Here is a 16,081-nt window from a genome sequence, read left to right as displayed (position 1 = left end):
TTCCTCGCACTCAAAGTGTTGTTCCTCAGGAAATTCCTCAAAAGTTCCTTTAAAACAAAATCACAGAAATACTATCAGAATCTATCGGAAACTAAGCTATCGATACTTACTAAGGTTACTCGAAGTAATCTATACTCTAAGGTACGATAATCTAGCGCGAAAGACAAGTTTTCGGAAAAAGGAAATTTCTTCCTCCCCCTTAATAGGGCTCGGCCACTTTGGCTAATTATGGGGCTCGATTTTTCTTCGATCAAACTTGGTTCCTATGCTTTCATAAGCCGTAACTAAGGGTATTCTGAACTCGGAAAAATTATCGGATCGAAAACTGTCGCGGGGGTATTTTGGTCATGATTTTTAACTTAGGATTTTCAAAACTGAAATCCCAAAAATAAAATTTTGCAGGGACGTCACCAACGACGTTTATGACAACTAATCCTACTAGCACTAAGCTAAGGCGATAGTTTTCAGCCTAAAGGTTGAAGCTTTACTCCAAAAACTCCAAAATGGGTATTTTAGGCTAAAATCGATTCCGGCGGAATTCCGGCGACATAACGGAAAATCTAATCCGGCAGAAGTGATCTTGGGCACATATAGAAGAGGTTTAGAATCAGAAATAAAAGATTCAGGATAGTTTTGCAAAAACCCATAAACTATCCACTCAGAAAACTCTACAGAAAAGCTATGGAAAAAGCGATCAGAGGTAAGGATTAGCGACTATACCTCGAAACCTTGAAGCAGCAACTGATTAATCAACGATCAAGCAAGAAATGAAGAAAATCTCTCCTCCTCCTCTCCTATGCAAACTCGCGGCCTCCTTGGGAAGAAATGGTGGAGTTTTGTGATTTCTTCTCACTTGCTTGCTATATATAGAAAATGGTAATTCGCGGGAAAATGAAAGTTTCGCGAATCTGATTTTTCCGGCATCATTCTCCATGAATTCTAAGATAGGTTTTGGCAAAGGAATTCCTAAGCTAAGAAGATGTCTCCTTGTATTTTTGGCAACTAATGCAAAGTCGGTGCAAAGTCGGTGTAAAACTATTTTACCCGATAAGTTGCTTTTTGCATCGAATGTCGGAATGGAAAACTTCCTTCTGAAGAAAGATTGAAATCATCAAGAGAAATGGGTGTACGCGTGTAGAATATCCATTTGAAGCTCTGAATAGATAAAGTCTTCATTGTCGAGAAATTCTAGGGTTTTGAAATACCAGGGATTCGGTTTCGGCAAACTTCCGATGATTGGAATCGGACGTTCGTAGATCCTAGAGTTTCGCCTCGAAACGATTGTGATATATGGAAAAAGAGAAGTTCTAACATTTCTCTGAAGATTTTTGGAATTAACTTCCGTCGTGCCTAAAAGTGAAAATCAGCTATATACTAGGGTTTCTGACCTAGGTTTAAGCGTATAACGATCGTGCTATAACTTAAATCGACTTCGATACAATCCTTAGACTTTTCCTGAACTTTCTCCTTCATACATTTATTTCATTTACTAAACTCTTGTTCAGGTTTCCCTTCGCCATGCATCAAACCTACTGGTGAATAAGAATTTATTCACTTGGTATAAACTGAAAAACTTGGGCCTTACAGGTGTCTCTTATACCAAACAAAGTGTAGTCAGATCAGCAGTAAACCCGCAGGCCTGCCATTTCCGTCTGCTACTAAGAATCACCGCAGTGTTCTTACATGGAAATCCGGGTCTTATGACCATTTTTGGAATCCAACGAGGTCCGGCATCCCACCGTGTATTAACCTCAATGAGTGCATGAATCTAAAAAGAATACCCCAAGGTAAATGTCGATTCTGCGACATAAGTCAATTAATTATAAAAAGTAACTCATGATGATTTCTCGAATCATCCGACTCATCTCCATCCGATGGTCAAAAACTGCTCAGAGAGCAAAAAGTACCAATGTACTTGGAAACTACCCGTTTCCCGGCTTATCTTTCAGATAGCCCAACAACAAATCAGCTCATCGAGCGAAAGAGTATCAACATACCCGAAAATTTATTAATTCCCTGGCTTATCCTTTAGATAGCCCAAACAACAAAAACTGCTCATCGAGCAAAAGAGTAACAACATACTCGGAAACTCATTAGTTTCCCCAAAACTTGGACTCGGCGACACTTCACATTTTCCAAAAACTATTATTCATGTCTTAAGCTCTTAATTGAATTTGTAATCACTAATTAAAGGTTTAGAGGTTGTTTAATGTTTTATGGATTTTCCTCGTAAAATAGTTTCCATTTAGTTTTGTCTCTAAACTTATGAGTTTAAAAGATCCCATAATCCCAAGTAATTCCCAGAGAAGGTCTCGATCCATCGAAACAACAACAAGGGTCCGAACCTCGGTCCGTCCCGTCAAACTTTCTCAAAATCTCACGATAAATCTGGCATAAATGCCCGTTATCCTCACTCTGCCGAACAACAGATATATGTGTACTTGCATATTCAAAACAGTACAATCCAACAGTCATGGCACAAATATCAACACATTGAGGAATAACCATTTAGCACTTAGCATATAGGGCAAATATCACACATCCTAGATTAACCAGGTAGCACATAGCATGTGAATCAAACTCAACAACAATCAAGCAATAAAAGATTATCAATTGTCAGCCGTAGCCTCAGAAAACGTTTTTCCCAATCAAACACAATCAAGTGCATAAACAATAAATCAAGTCGAAATCGTCGACACCTAATTCATTATCTAGTATTCAGTGAGTAGCCCTCACCTGTAGGTTCTCCAGGGTGTTTCTCAAAGCTTCCTTCACAAAGTTCCTCCTCAACTCCACAAAGTTCCTCAAACGAACCTTAGGACAAATTCACAGAAATCAATCACAATGAGTCAGAAACTCAGCAAACAATACGTACTAGGGTTACATGAAACATTACAAACTCCGAAGTATGACAATCTAACGCGTTAAGACAAGTTTTCGAAAAACGAAATGCCCCCCCCCCCCCTTGATGAGGAGCTCTCAGCCACTATGCACAATTAGGTGGGCCGATTTTTCTTCGATCAAACTTGGTTCCTAGGTTATCATTAGCCGTAACTAAGACGATTCTAAGCTCAGAAAAATTTTCGGATCAAAAACTGTCGCAGGGGTATTTTGGTCATTATTTTCAGCTCAAAATTTCAAAACTGGATTTTTGAAAAACAAATTGGATGGGGACGTCACCAACGACGTTTATGACGACTAATCCTACTAGCACTGAGCTAAGTCGTGAATTTTTAGCGTAAAGAACAAAACTTTGCCCAGAAATGGGTTTTTCCAACATAAATGAATCCGACGGCATTTCGGCGACATTCGGCAAAATGTAATCCGCTAAACACGCTCAGGAGCATGCAGGGAATAAGTTTAGACAATGAAATCAGCTTATTTGGACAGTTTTACAAAAAGCTCAAAACTTTGAGCACAGAAAGACATAGAAGAAGTCGACAGAAACGACGATCAGAAGTGAGATATGGTATCCCTACCTCGAGGTCTTCAATTAGCAACGAACTGTGCAGCAAACGGGCAAGAAACGGCGAAAATAAAATCCTCCTCCTCTCCTTGGAAGCTCGCGGGTTTGGGGAAAGAAAATGGGAAGTTTTTGAAAAAATTTTCATTTTCCCGCTATTTATAGGTTTTGGAAAATTTGGAAAAATGAAAATTTCGCGATTCCGATTTTTCCTGCGTATTCATCGGAGAATTCTAAGATAGGTTATGGCGACAGAATTCCAGAACTCAAAACAGGTTTCTTGAAATTAAATCAAACGATCAAAAGTCGGTGTAAATCGGTTTTACCCGAAAAACTACTTTTTGCAGTTGATGTCGGATGAGAAAACTTCGTTCTGAAGAAAGATTAGAAATATCAAGAGAAATAGGCGCACGCGTGTGGAATCTTCGTTTGAAGCTCCGAATAGAAAAAATCTTCATCGTCCGTTGGTTTTAGGGTTTTTGAACTATCAGGGTTTCGGTTTCGGCAAACTTCTGAGTATTGGAATTTGACATTCGTACATTCTAGGGTTTCGTATCGAAACGCTTGTTTAGAGACGATCAAGAGAAGTTCTAACATTTCTCTGAAGATTTTTGGAATTAGATTCCATCGTGTCTTAAAATATAAATTAGTTATTTACTAGCGTTCTTGACCTAGGTTTAAGCGAATACTAATCGTGCTATAACTTTTATCGACTTTGATACAATCCTTAGCCTTTTCCTGAACTTTCTCCTTCACAAATTTATTCCATTCAATAAACACTTGTTCAGGTTTTCCTTCACGTTAGATCAAATTAATTGTTAAAAGGAATTTTATTCGATTTATTCCAAACTTAAAAACTTGGGTCTCACAATTTCGACCTCCTAACCTAAGACTTCCGAGAATAACGATATAAACCACACAGATCATACATAACATGCATAGTTGGTGGGAGGATCCACCGCATAAGTCTACAAATAAAAAGACAACACATAAAGAGGACATAGCGCCCTCAAGCACATAGTCTGGTACAGGAAATCAAAATACAGAAAGGAAACATAGATCATCATCATCATCAGAAACTCGGACCATATGGCTTCATCCCCTTAGATCTGCCTCCTCCGGATCCTCCTCACTGACTCGCCCGCTGGATGCTGGCACTGACTCTGGCTCTACTGTCGGACCCTGCTCTAACTCTCTGACTCCGGACGCCTCGCCTCTCCGAAATCTGCGACGGTAAATCCTAGCATCTCGGGAGAATCTAGGGGATCTCACTCGCTTGCGGGCCGTGACCCGAAAGCAAGACAAGTTCCTCCGGGGTGGAAGAGATCCCATAGACTCCTGGGTCTGCGGAACTCTCTGATTTGGGGATCCCTGTGGGCTAACCACAGCGACTGCAACTGCTGGGATAGGCTCTCCGGTCTCCGTAGGCTCGCCTGCCTGTGGGTATGGCACATGTGGACTGCCTGGATTCTACGAACCAACGTGTTGAGCATGGGTCGGCAGAAAGAATGAGAACACCATAGGGAGTGTCACTGGATCACTGCACCATAAAATCGTGAGTCCCTGATAAAAGCAGTATCCGGTAACTGGGTCAACATGCCAGCCAGCACGGGACGGGAAATCAGCGTGGATAGCGAGTACTGGAGGGAAGCTCATTGTCACACCTGCTATCTGCTTTTATAAAAATAAGTGCTAGGCTGAGTCATACACGACTTGCACAATAATACACATCAGATAAGATAAGCGTTAAAACATAAGCCAACATATCATTAAATACAAACATGTTAGCAAACACAAGTAGTAATGCAATGTGGTTAATTTTGCCTTATATCTCCGTCCTTCGAATTGACTTCTCTCACTACTTCGTAGGAAATGGTGAGTTCATCGCCAAACTTTTTAATTTATTGTCCTTTATCATGTGATGAGTATGTTTTAAGGGCCCGAAGCTATTGCTTCGTTATCTTCGGAAAGTCGTCTCGGGAACATGGACACTGCTTAAAGTCTACTCTTTACCGGACAATGATCGCTCAGTAGCTCACAGACAGAAGTACACGACGCAACTCTTTTCCTTAAACATCATGCCAATCCCGACCTCAGGAGTCCTTCCGAGACGGACATGAGAGGTGTACTGCCGTGTAAATCCCGGGTCAATTCATCTCTGAACATGACCACCTTTGGCGTCTTTGTATTCCCACTCTCTTAGTGGTAGTGACAGTACTTTCCTACTCCTTATTGCTCCTTAAGTGTATTTTTAAGTATCAATCATCTCCCCCTTATACTTCCATTAAGTTTCTAATAAATTAGAAACAAGCATCTGATGCCTTACTTAGAGTAAGTACACCATAATTATTTTAGAGGTGGGATCGTTGACAAGATCAAGTAGTTTTAAGAATACAAGCGGGAGTTCTAATCCGCCGTTTAATGGTTATGTACTTTTTAAATCGCTTAGAGAAAAAGGGCTCACTTGCCTATTCTATTATCATTATTTAATTGTTTACTCCAACTATCCTAGGGTAATCGTAAGGTGTTATAGGTAGGTCGATTTCCAAAAGCAAGTATAGATAACTCATTAAATAGGGGATTATCTTTTCCCTCTTCCCACTACCTCAGATGCTTCAACGTATCGGAGACAATCCTGATACCATGCCATTTAGGCTCATAATCCTAAGTACCACTATATCCCATAGTGTACTGTCATCCCTTTCTACTATGCATCACTTCAAGCATGAGACACAATCACAGCAATTCAGCACAACATTTCATCCAATATTCATTCTTCAAGCACAACATCCAATCATGCATCCAATAACATGTAAGCAAATAATAATATGCTCTCTACCGTAATAACGTTTAACTTATGAGTTGTGTACCAAGACAAGGTCTTGTATAACCCCCCTTACCTTTAACCTTTACCAATAGAGGATCGTGTGTGTCTGCGATAGCTCCCTCTGAATCATTGATTATGCTTGGGTCAAGATAGGCTAATCGAGTCATTAAATCGTTCGTTACTATCGTTATTATTATTATTATTATTATTATTATTATTATTATTATTATTATTATTATTATAATTATAATTATAATTATAATTATTATTATTATAATTATTATTATTATTATAATTATTATTATTATTATTATTATTATTATTATTATTATTATTATTATTATTATTATGCCTTTTAACTATCAAACTAGCGTCATGTTAACTTAACCTTGGTCTCAACTAACTAGGGTGTGACCTATATTTTGTATGTCCACTAATCTGACCTAATTAGTTTTAAGTCACTAAATTATCCACATAGGTTAATTACTAATTTAAAAAAACTACAACTTAATCATTTACCTCTATTATGCAAACTAATTTCATTTTCTAATAGCTAATTTCTATATCATCATCTCTGACTTTATGTCCTATATATTAGGCTTAATACATCAGAAGGCCCCTGAAATTGTAAAAGGAATCAATTTCGGGGCCTGAAAAAATTTTCGCATCAAATTGAGTCCCTAAGAAATTTTTTTTAATTCAATTAAGGCCAAATGCTGTCAGACCTCAATTTTGTCCTAGTCATCAATTACACGTGGCTTTTATAATTTTTTTTAATTAAAAAATTAAAAGAAAATAATTTTTAATTCCAACTCAATTATTTGGGTTGTGGTGTGTGGCTCTTGTGAGTGGAGAGGTTGTGTGTCATCCGGGTTTGCTCGATCTTCTCATCTTCATCGTTTCTGGGTTGTTTTGCTCTTGTTTTTGCTGCTTTGAGTTGGGTTTTTTGAGATTGGTTGTTGTTTTTGGTGATGGAGGAGGAAGGAGAGCTTGAGTCTTGTCAGGGTATTTTTGGTTTCTTGCTGCAATTTTATTTTTGGTTGTTGTTCTTGATGATGGAGGAGGAAGGAGAGCTTGGCTTCTTGTCTGGGTTCATGTTTAAGTTTTTTAATTTTTTTTTCTGATTAAATTATTGAGTAGGAATTAAAAATTATTTTTTTATAATTTTTTAATTAAAAAAATTATAAAAGCCACGTGTAATTGATGACTAGGACAAAATTGAGGTCTGATGTGAGACCCAAGTTTTTAAGCTTAGAATAAATCGAATAAAATTCCTATTCACGATTAGTTTGATGTAACGTGAAGGAAAACCTGAACAAGTGTTTATTGAATGGAATAAATTTGTGAAGGAGAAAGTTTAGGAAAAAGCTAAGGATTGTATCAAAGTCGATAAAAGTTATAGCACGATTAGTATTCGCTTAAAACTAGGGCAAGAACGCTAGTAAATAGCTAATTTACACTTAAAGACACGATGGAAACTAATTCCAAAAATCTTCAGAGAAATGTTAGAACTTCTCTTAAATTCTTCCATAACAAGCGTTTCGATACGAAACCCTGGAATGTACGAAGGTCAAATTCCAATACTCGGAAGTTTGTCGAAACTAAATCACTGATAGTTCAAGAAACCTAAAATCAACGGACGATGAAGACTTTTTCTATTCGAAGCTTCAAACGAAGATTCCACACGTGCATGCCCATTTCTTTTGATATTTCCAATCTTTCTTCAGAACGAAGTTTTCTCATCCGACATCAACTGCAAAAAGTAGTTTCGGGTAAAATCGATTTACAACGACTTTGGATCGTTTGATTTAATTCCAAGAAACCTGTTTTGAGTTCTGGAATTCTGTCGCCAGAACCTATCTTAGAATTCACAGAGGAATACGTAGGAAAAATCGGAATCGCGAAACTTTCATTTTTCCACATTTTCCAAAACCTATAAATAGCAAGAAAATGAAATTTTTTCAAAACCTTCACCCATTTTGAACCCAAACCCGCGAGCTTGAAGGAGAAGGAGGGAGGAAGAGATTTTCGCCGTTTCTTGCCCGATCGCTGCACCGTTCGTTGCTACTCGAAGACATCGAGGTATAGATGCTATCTCTCACTTCTGATCGTCAATTCTGTCGTTTTTCTCTATGTCTTTCTGTGCTCAAAGTTTTGAAATTTTTGTAAAACTGTGCAAATAACTCGATTTCTCTGTCTAAACTTATTCCCTGCATGCCCAAGAGCATGTTTAGCGGATTACATTTTGCCGAATGTCGCCGAAATGCCGCCGAATTCCAATTCTGCTTGAAAAACCCATTTCTAACCAAAGTTTCGTTGTTTCGGTTTAAAACTCTCGACCTAGCTTAGTGTCAGTAGGATTAGTTGTCATAAACGTTGTTGGTGACGTCCCCATCAAATTTGTTTTTAGAAATTCCAATTTTGAAATTCTGAGCTAAAAATATTGACCAAAATACCCCTGCGACAGTTTTCGATCCGAAAATTTTTCCGAGTTTTGATTCGTCTTAGTTACGACTAATGATAACCTAGGAACCAAGTTTGATCGAAGAAAAATCGGCGCACACAATTATGATGTGTGGCCGAGAGCTCCTCCTTAGGGGGAGGAAAATTTTGTTTTTCGAAAACTTGTCTTAACGCGTTAGATTATCGAACTTCAGAGTTTATAATGCTTCGTGTAACCCTATTACTTATTGTTTGTTGAGTTTCTGACTCATTGTGATTGATTTATGTGAATTTGCTCTAAGGTTCGTTTGAGGAACTCTGTGGAGTCGGAGAGGAAGGTTGTGAAGGAGAACTTGAGGAACACCCTGGAGGAACTACAGGTGAGGGCTACTCACTGAATACTAGCTAATGCTTTAGGTGTCGACGAATTCGACTTGATTTATTGTTTATGCACTTGATTGTGTTTGACTGGGAAAAATGTTTTATGAGGCTACGACTGACAATTGATAATCATTTATCGCTTGAATTGTTTTTGAGATTGATTCACATGCTATGTGCTAAATGGTTAATCTAGGATGTGTTGATATTGATTCACATGCTATGTGCTAAATGGTTAATCTAGGATGTGTTGATATATGTGCCATGACTGTTGCATTGTGTTACTTTGATTATTCAAATACACATATATCTATTGTACGTCAGAGTGAGGATAACGGGCAGTTATGCCACACTCATCATGAGATTTTTGGAAGTTTGACGGGACGAACAGAGGTTCGGGCCCCTGTTATTGTTTTAATGGATCGAGACCTTCTCTGGGAATTACTTGGGATTATGGAATCTTTTAAACTCATAAGATTAGAGATAAAACTAAATGAAAACTACTTTACAAGGAAAATTCATAAGATACTAAACAACCTCTGAACCTTTAAATAATGATAACAAACTCATATAAGAGTTTAGGACTTGAATATTAGTTTTGGAAAAATGAGAAGTGTCGCCGAGTCCAAGTTTTGGGAAACTAATGAGTTTCCGAGTATGTTGATACTCTTTTCCTCGATGAGCAGTTTTGTTGTTTGGGCTATCTAAAGGATAAGCCGGGAAATTAATAAGTTTCTGTGTACGTTGATGCTCTTTTGCTCGACGAGCAGTTTTGTTGTTGGTCTATCTAAAAGATAAGCCGGGAAACGGATAGTTTCTGAGTATGTCGATACTCTTTGCTCGCTGAGCAGTTTTTGACCATCAGATGGAGATGAGTCGGATGATTCGAGAAATCATCATGAGATGATATATATAATAATTCGAGCACCCATTTCAAATGCATATCCGATTTTTGCCCAACAGGGTTATGAAAATCCGCGAGAAGCAACTGGCCGTATTGTATGTGCCAATTGCCATTTAGCCAATAAGCCCGTGGATATTGAGGTCCCACAAACGGTACTTCCCGATACTGTATTTGAAGCAGTTGTTCGAATTCCAGTATTTCATAATTAATTGTCTTTTGTCGCAGAATTGACATTTACCTTAGGGTATTCTTTTTAGAGACAATAAGTTAGCTAGAACACGTGACGACTTGACGAGTGAGGTCGGAGACGTTGTTTGGCTAATCACTTTGCATTCATGCACACATTTTGAGGTTAATACACGGTGGGATGCCGGACCTCGGTGGATTCCAAAAATGGTCATAAAACCCGGATTTCCACATAAGAACACTGCGGTGATTCTTAGTAGCAGACGGAAATGGCAGACCTACGGGTTCACTGCTGATCTGACTACATTTTGTTTGGTATAAGAGAAGCCCGAGCGGAAATGGTCCCACCGTGCCTGGTGTTAGGGCTGACTCGATGGTGCCCATCCCTCCGGATTGCATCTTGTTCCTTAGCATTGCATTCATGCACCATGCATACTGACTTAGTTGCCGAGTGTGATTGTTACTTGTTAATAATTGTTATTATTGGTTATTTATATTCATTGGAAATTATACAATTTATAATGCTGTCACAAACTTCTAAGCCTATGTAACTACTGCTTAAACTTTACCTATTGGATGTACTATTATGTAATTCATTGAGTTGACCCTCGCGCGTGCTACCTGTGTCTGGGGGGCTATGTATGCCCTTTTTGTCAGATGTCGATGGCAGATTGGTTCGAGATGGTCGTCCCTTCGGGGGGGACTAGGTTCGAGATGTTGGATCAGGACACCCCGGGCTCATGGGTGGTCGACCCCGCCGGTCACCGAGCCATTTATTCGGGGTGAATAATGGAGGATCGCATCGACAGGATGGAAAACTTGACGCACGGAGTTTTGAGACGTTACACCGTCAGCTTCAACCTACCACTAGGTGTGCACTGTGGACCTGGAGTTGTAGTACCACCACCACCGTCGCCTTCAGACGACGAGGACCCCTCGGAGGAGGTGCCTGTGGGAGGGACTTCTTCGGACTCTAGCTCACCTACTGTTGTCGTTGCTGCCGACCTTGGTTCGAGACCTGGACCCGTGAGATCAGCCCAGGAGCAGATTCCAGTAGCGAGAGGAGAGATGATCGGAGACATCGACCTAGTCGTCTTGGATTCATATTCAGACGACGACCATGGTGATGTATAGTTGGGAGTGCTGTGGTGTGCTCCTCTAGTCAGGATTAGGGTAGGAGTAGCGTTGTGGCTCTGGTCTTCAGTTTTTCATTTTGGGGCAGGGTAGGTCCCCGGCCTTTAGCTTTTTGTGTGGTTCTCTTTACAGGAATCACAGAGAGTTGGTCGGACTAGGAGGTCTTCGGGCTGTTTTTGGGCTGACCTACTTTCGTTGGAGGACTGTATTTCAGAATACTTGACCTTTCGTTTTAGTTTGTGTTGGGTCCAGGTGGGCCAGCATCCTGCCTGCAGGTAGCATTCGAAACGGGGCGCTGTCTGCTACGCTATAAGAAATAACGTTGCGCCCTCACTAACACCAATTGGTTTTGGCGTAGTGGTAAGCGCGTGATCCTACAAGTGGTATCAGAGCCAGGTCCCGTGTTCGAATCCCACGGAAGGCATGTTGTGCAGCTAGTTTGGCTGGCAGGTGCTGGGGGGGGGGATTGTTGGGTCCAGGTGGGCCAGCATCCTGCCTGCAGGTAGCATTCGAAACGGGGCGCTGTCTGCTACGCTATAAGAAATAACGTTGCGCCCTCACTAACACCAATTGGTTTTGGCGTAGTGGTAAGCGCGTGATCCTACAGTTTGTACATATTTGCCCACAGGCACTACTTATCCGTCACTGGAGGTTACTCGTGACGTGACATGCTACTTACTGCGGGTACTGTAAATATATCTGTACATTAGTTGTTTTTATCTTTCGTGATAAGTTTTATTTTGTCAAGTCTTTACTTACTTAGAACAAATATCGAAAGAAAAATATTCAAGTTTTTCCGCTTTGTTTTCTTTTTGGTTACTAAAGTGACGCCACCGAAATCGGGGTGTTACATTGTGGTATCAGAGCTTGTCGAGTCTTTCGGGAGTCTTTGGGGAATAGGTCTTCTGTGCTAGGTTGTGTGACTCTGCAAAGAGTGAAAATTGATTGTCTGCAAGCGATTTTTCGCTTAGAATTGATTGAAGTTATTGCTTAATCATATTGTATAGTTATGTTAGATGCTATCTTATGATGAGTACTAACTGTTTGTTTGACTTAACAGAACATGGTGAACACTAACCAACTAGCTGAGATGATGGCTGTTGTTCCTTTGTTGTCATCAATTTTGTTAAAAACAACCTGATGTCCTAGCTGATGTTGTGACATATGCCTTGGTGAAGGCCAGGACAGCCGCCCCTGCTCGCATGCAAGTGGGTCCCTTATGGTTATGTTTTATGGTATGTTTTGTGCTTACTTGAAGGTCAAGTAACTGATTGTTGGGAGCCAATTGCGGGTTGTTTATTGTTGGAACAAATCTGTGATTAAAAGATTTGTTTCTATTTTATTTGTTGATCACTCATATCAGATCTTGGAAGATTCTCTACTGATATGAGTTGGATCAAAGTGTTCTTCAGCCCAAAATAAACCCTAGCCGCCTCTGCTGAAGGATATATAGACAAAGACCTGAAGCTTGAAGTGATGGAGAAAATTACCTTGAAGATCAAGTGTTCTTAAGAGTGTAAGTTGTTCTTTGTCTTTGTTAGTTGTGAACTAGTCTTGCTCATTGATTCTATAAAGTGAGACTGAGTTCTGTGTTGTGTTTGAGTGTCAAACAAACCTTGTGTTATTGTTGTTACCAATCACTGTGGCAGTGATTGAGGAAAAGTGAGAAGGGCTCTCATACTTAGGTTGTGGTTCTAAGTAGAAGACCACTGGGTAGATTAGGTTAAGAACAATGAACTTGATGTGTTCATGTGTGTCTGTAATACCTAGATCTTGAGATAGTGGAATTCCTTTTCATTAGGCGAAAGCTAACCTAACGTAGGTGTAGTTTCACCGAACTGGGTTAACAACTTTATGTGTCTTGTTTCTTTTAGTTGTTTTTGTGTTCATACCTTTCAGTCATATGATGTTCTAATCGATTGTCCCAGCATCGTGCAGGACATTTGTTCTAAGGGATCTAGAATTAAGAGATGAGAGGTGTCAGGTCCAAAGACAATTGCTACATGTGGATTCCATAAGAGAAAGCCCAAGTGTCTAGATGTTTGATATCAAAGGTGGATGAGTTGAATCTATGGCACCAACGTCTAGGTCACATCAATCTCAAGAGTATGCAGAAAGTTATCTCTAAAGATGTTGTTCGAGGGCTACCAAAACTGAAAATAGATGAAGAAAAGATATGTGGAGAATGCAAGATTGGAAAGTTGACCAAAACATCTCATGCAAAGCTTCAGCATCCAACTACAACAAAAGTCCTTGAACTTCTTCACATGGACTTGATGGGACCCATGCAGGTAGAAAGTCTAGGAGGTAAGAAATATGTTTATGTTTGTGTTGATGATTATTCTAGGTTCACTTAGATTGACTTCATGAAAGAAAAATCAGAAACCTTTGACATATTCAAAAAGCTATGCCTGAAACTTCAAATTGAGAAGAATTGCTCTATATTAAGAATCAGAAGTGATCATGGAAGAGAGTTTGAGAACTCCAAATTCTCTGACTTCTGTGATTCAGAAGAAATAAGCCATGAATTCTCAGCTCCAATTACACCTCAGCAGAATGGAATTGTTGAAAGGAAAAATAGGACTCTTCAAGAATCCACAAGGGTTATGCTTCATGCAAGGAATATTTCCAACAAGTTCTGGGCAGAAGCCATGAACACAGCCTGTTACATTCACAATAGAGTAACCATTAGAGCTGGAACCACAGTCACTCTATATGAACTCTGGAAAGGAAGGAAGCCAACTGTGAAACACTTTCATATCTTTGGGAGCAAATGTTATATTCTGGCTGATCGTGAACAAAGAAGAAAGCTAGATCCTAAGAGTGATGAAGGAATTTTCATGGGATACTCTACAAACAGCAAAGCTTACAGAGTGTACAATTCTCGAACAAAGGTAATGATGGAATCTGTAAATGTCTCTATTGATGATCAACCAAATGAAAGAGAAGACACTGGTGCAACTGAAGATGATGATGGTCCACATGTCACAGCCGATGTCCCAACTATTGACCTCGACATTGAATCAAAAACTAGTTCTGATGAGCAAGATCACAAGATGACCTCTGCAAATAAAGCTCCATCGATCAGAATTCAAAAGAATCATCCTCAAGAGAATATTATTGGTGACCTCAAAGAAAGAGTTACTACTCCCAGCCTTTCGGCCATATTCTCTTCATTTTAACCCCGACAGGGCCAGAAGCTATATTGCTCATGAATGTTTTATATCCAAGTTAGAACCCAAGAATGTCAAGGAGGCTCTGACAGATGAATACTGGATAAATGCTATGCAAGAAGAACTTGATCAATTCAGAAGAAATGAAGTATGGGATCTGGTCTGGTAGAGACGAAGTAATTGGGCTGACTAAAACTTATGTATCAAATGGGCCGGGCAACCCATGGTCCAGCCGGACCAAACCCCAAGCTATAAATAAAAGAGGACCGCCCAAGCGGCGGGGACCTATCATTTCACGCATTTTTACTCACTTTGTTACTTTCGCTTGCTCTCTATATTGATTAGCCTTAGTCTGTGGTTCTAGACCGGAACATTGGCGCCCACCGTGGGGCCGAAGGATACTTTCCTAGGCTTCGTTTTTCACCAAGATGGTGACTCGATCCGGGGCGAACGGAGAGAGGAATCATGTTCAACAAAATGATGTTCCTCCTGATGTTCTTCAGCGGATCATGGACGATCTCAATGAACTTCGTCAACATAATCAACAGTTACAAAATCAACTTACTGATCTCAATCAGACTCAGGGTTTACGAGAGGGCGATCGAAGAATGGCTGAGACGGTGGTGGACTTTCAACCTTTCACAGAGGAAATAGCGAATACCGCCGTCCCAGACAATTTGAAGACGTTGAAGCTTGATTCTTACTATGGCGATTCAGATCCAAAGGACCATTTAGTGTATTTCAACACGAAAATGGTCATTATAGGCGCATCAGACGCGTTGAAGTGCAAAATGTTACCGTCAACTTTTAAGAAATCGGCGATGATTTGGTTTACAACTCTACCGTCAAGATCAATTGTCAATTTCACAGAATTATCTACAAAATTCTTGTCTCAGATTTCTACCAGTCGTGCACAAAAAGTAACTCCGGCGACATTATTTAATGTTCGTCAAGGACCGAATGAGACTTTGCAGTCTTACATGGGGCGTTTCAATCAATTATCTGTTCATTTGGAGGATAAAATGCCGGAAATTTGCATTGCAGCTTTTGAATTGGGCTTGAAGCCGGGTGGTTTGAACAGTAATTTGAGTAGAAAACCTGTGGAGACAATGGCGCATTTACGCGACAGGGTACAAGGATATATCAGGGAGGAGCAGAGTGATCAGATCAAGAACAACCGCCCGAATGTCGCGGTTCCAGGGCAGAAGCAGCAGTTTGAGGCGAAGAAGGGAGCGGTTGCAGATCAATATTCGAAGGGATGGACCGAACGTGGCAACGCAGGGTATAATAATCGTAACCGTTATGACGGCCGATTTGATAACCGTTCTAATTTCAAAAATCGTGCTCAACCGTATGGAGTGCGTGGGCCAGGACATTCGATGACGTGGACTCGGAACCAAAATGATCGGGCAGTACCTTTGGCGGTTAATTTGACTGAAGCTTTGCACACGTGTTTGGAGGCGAATGTTATTCGTTTTCCACGGCAGCCAAAGCCGTCAACGGGTTATGTGGATATGAAGAAGTGGTGTGAGTATCATAGGATTTCGGGACATAATACTGACGATTGTTTCACG

The sequence above is a fragment of the Lotus japonicus genome, chromosome 5 (assembly GCF_012489685.1).
Source record: "Lotus japonicus ecotype B-129 chromosome 5, LjGifu_v1.2".
In the NCBI taxonomy this organism is placed as follows: Eukaryota; Viridiplantae; Streptophyta; class Magnoliopsida; order Fabales; family Fabaceae; genus Lotus; species Lotus japonicus.
The sequence above is the reverse complement of the archived record's forward strand: the minus strand, read 5'-3'. Positions refer to the sequence as shown.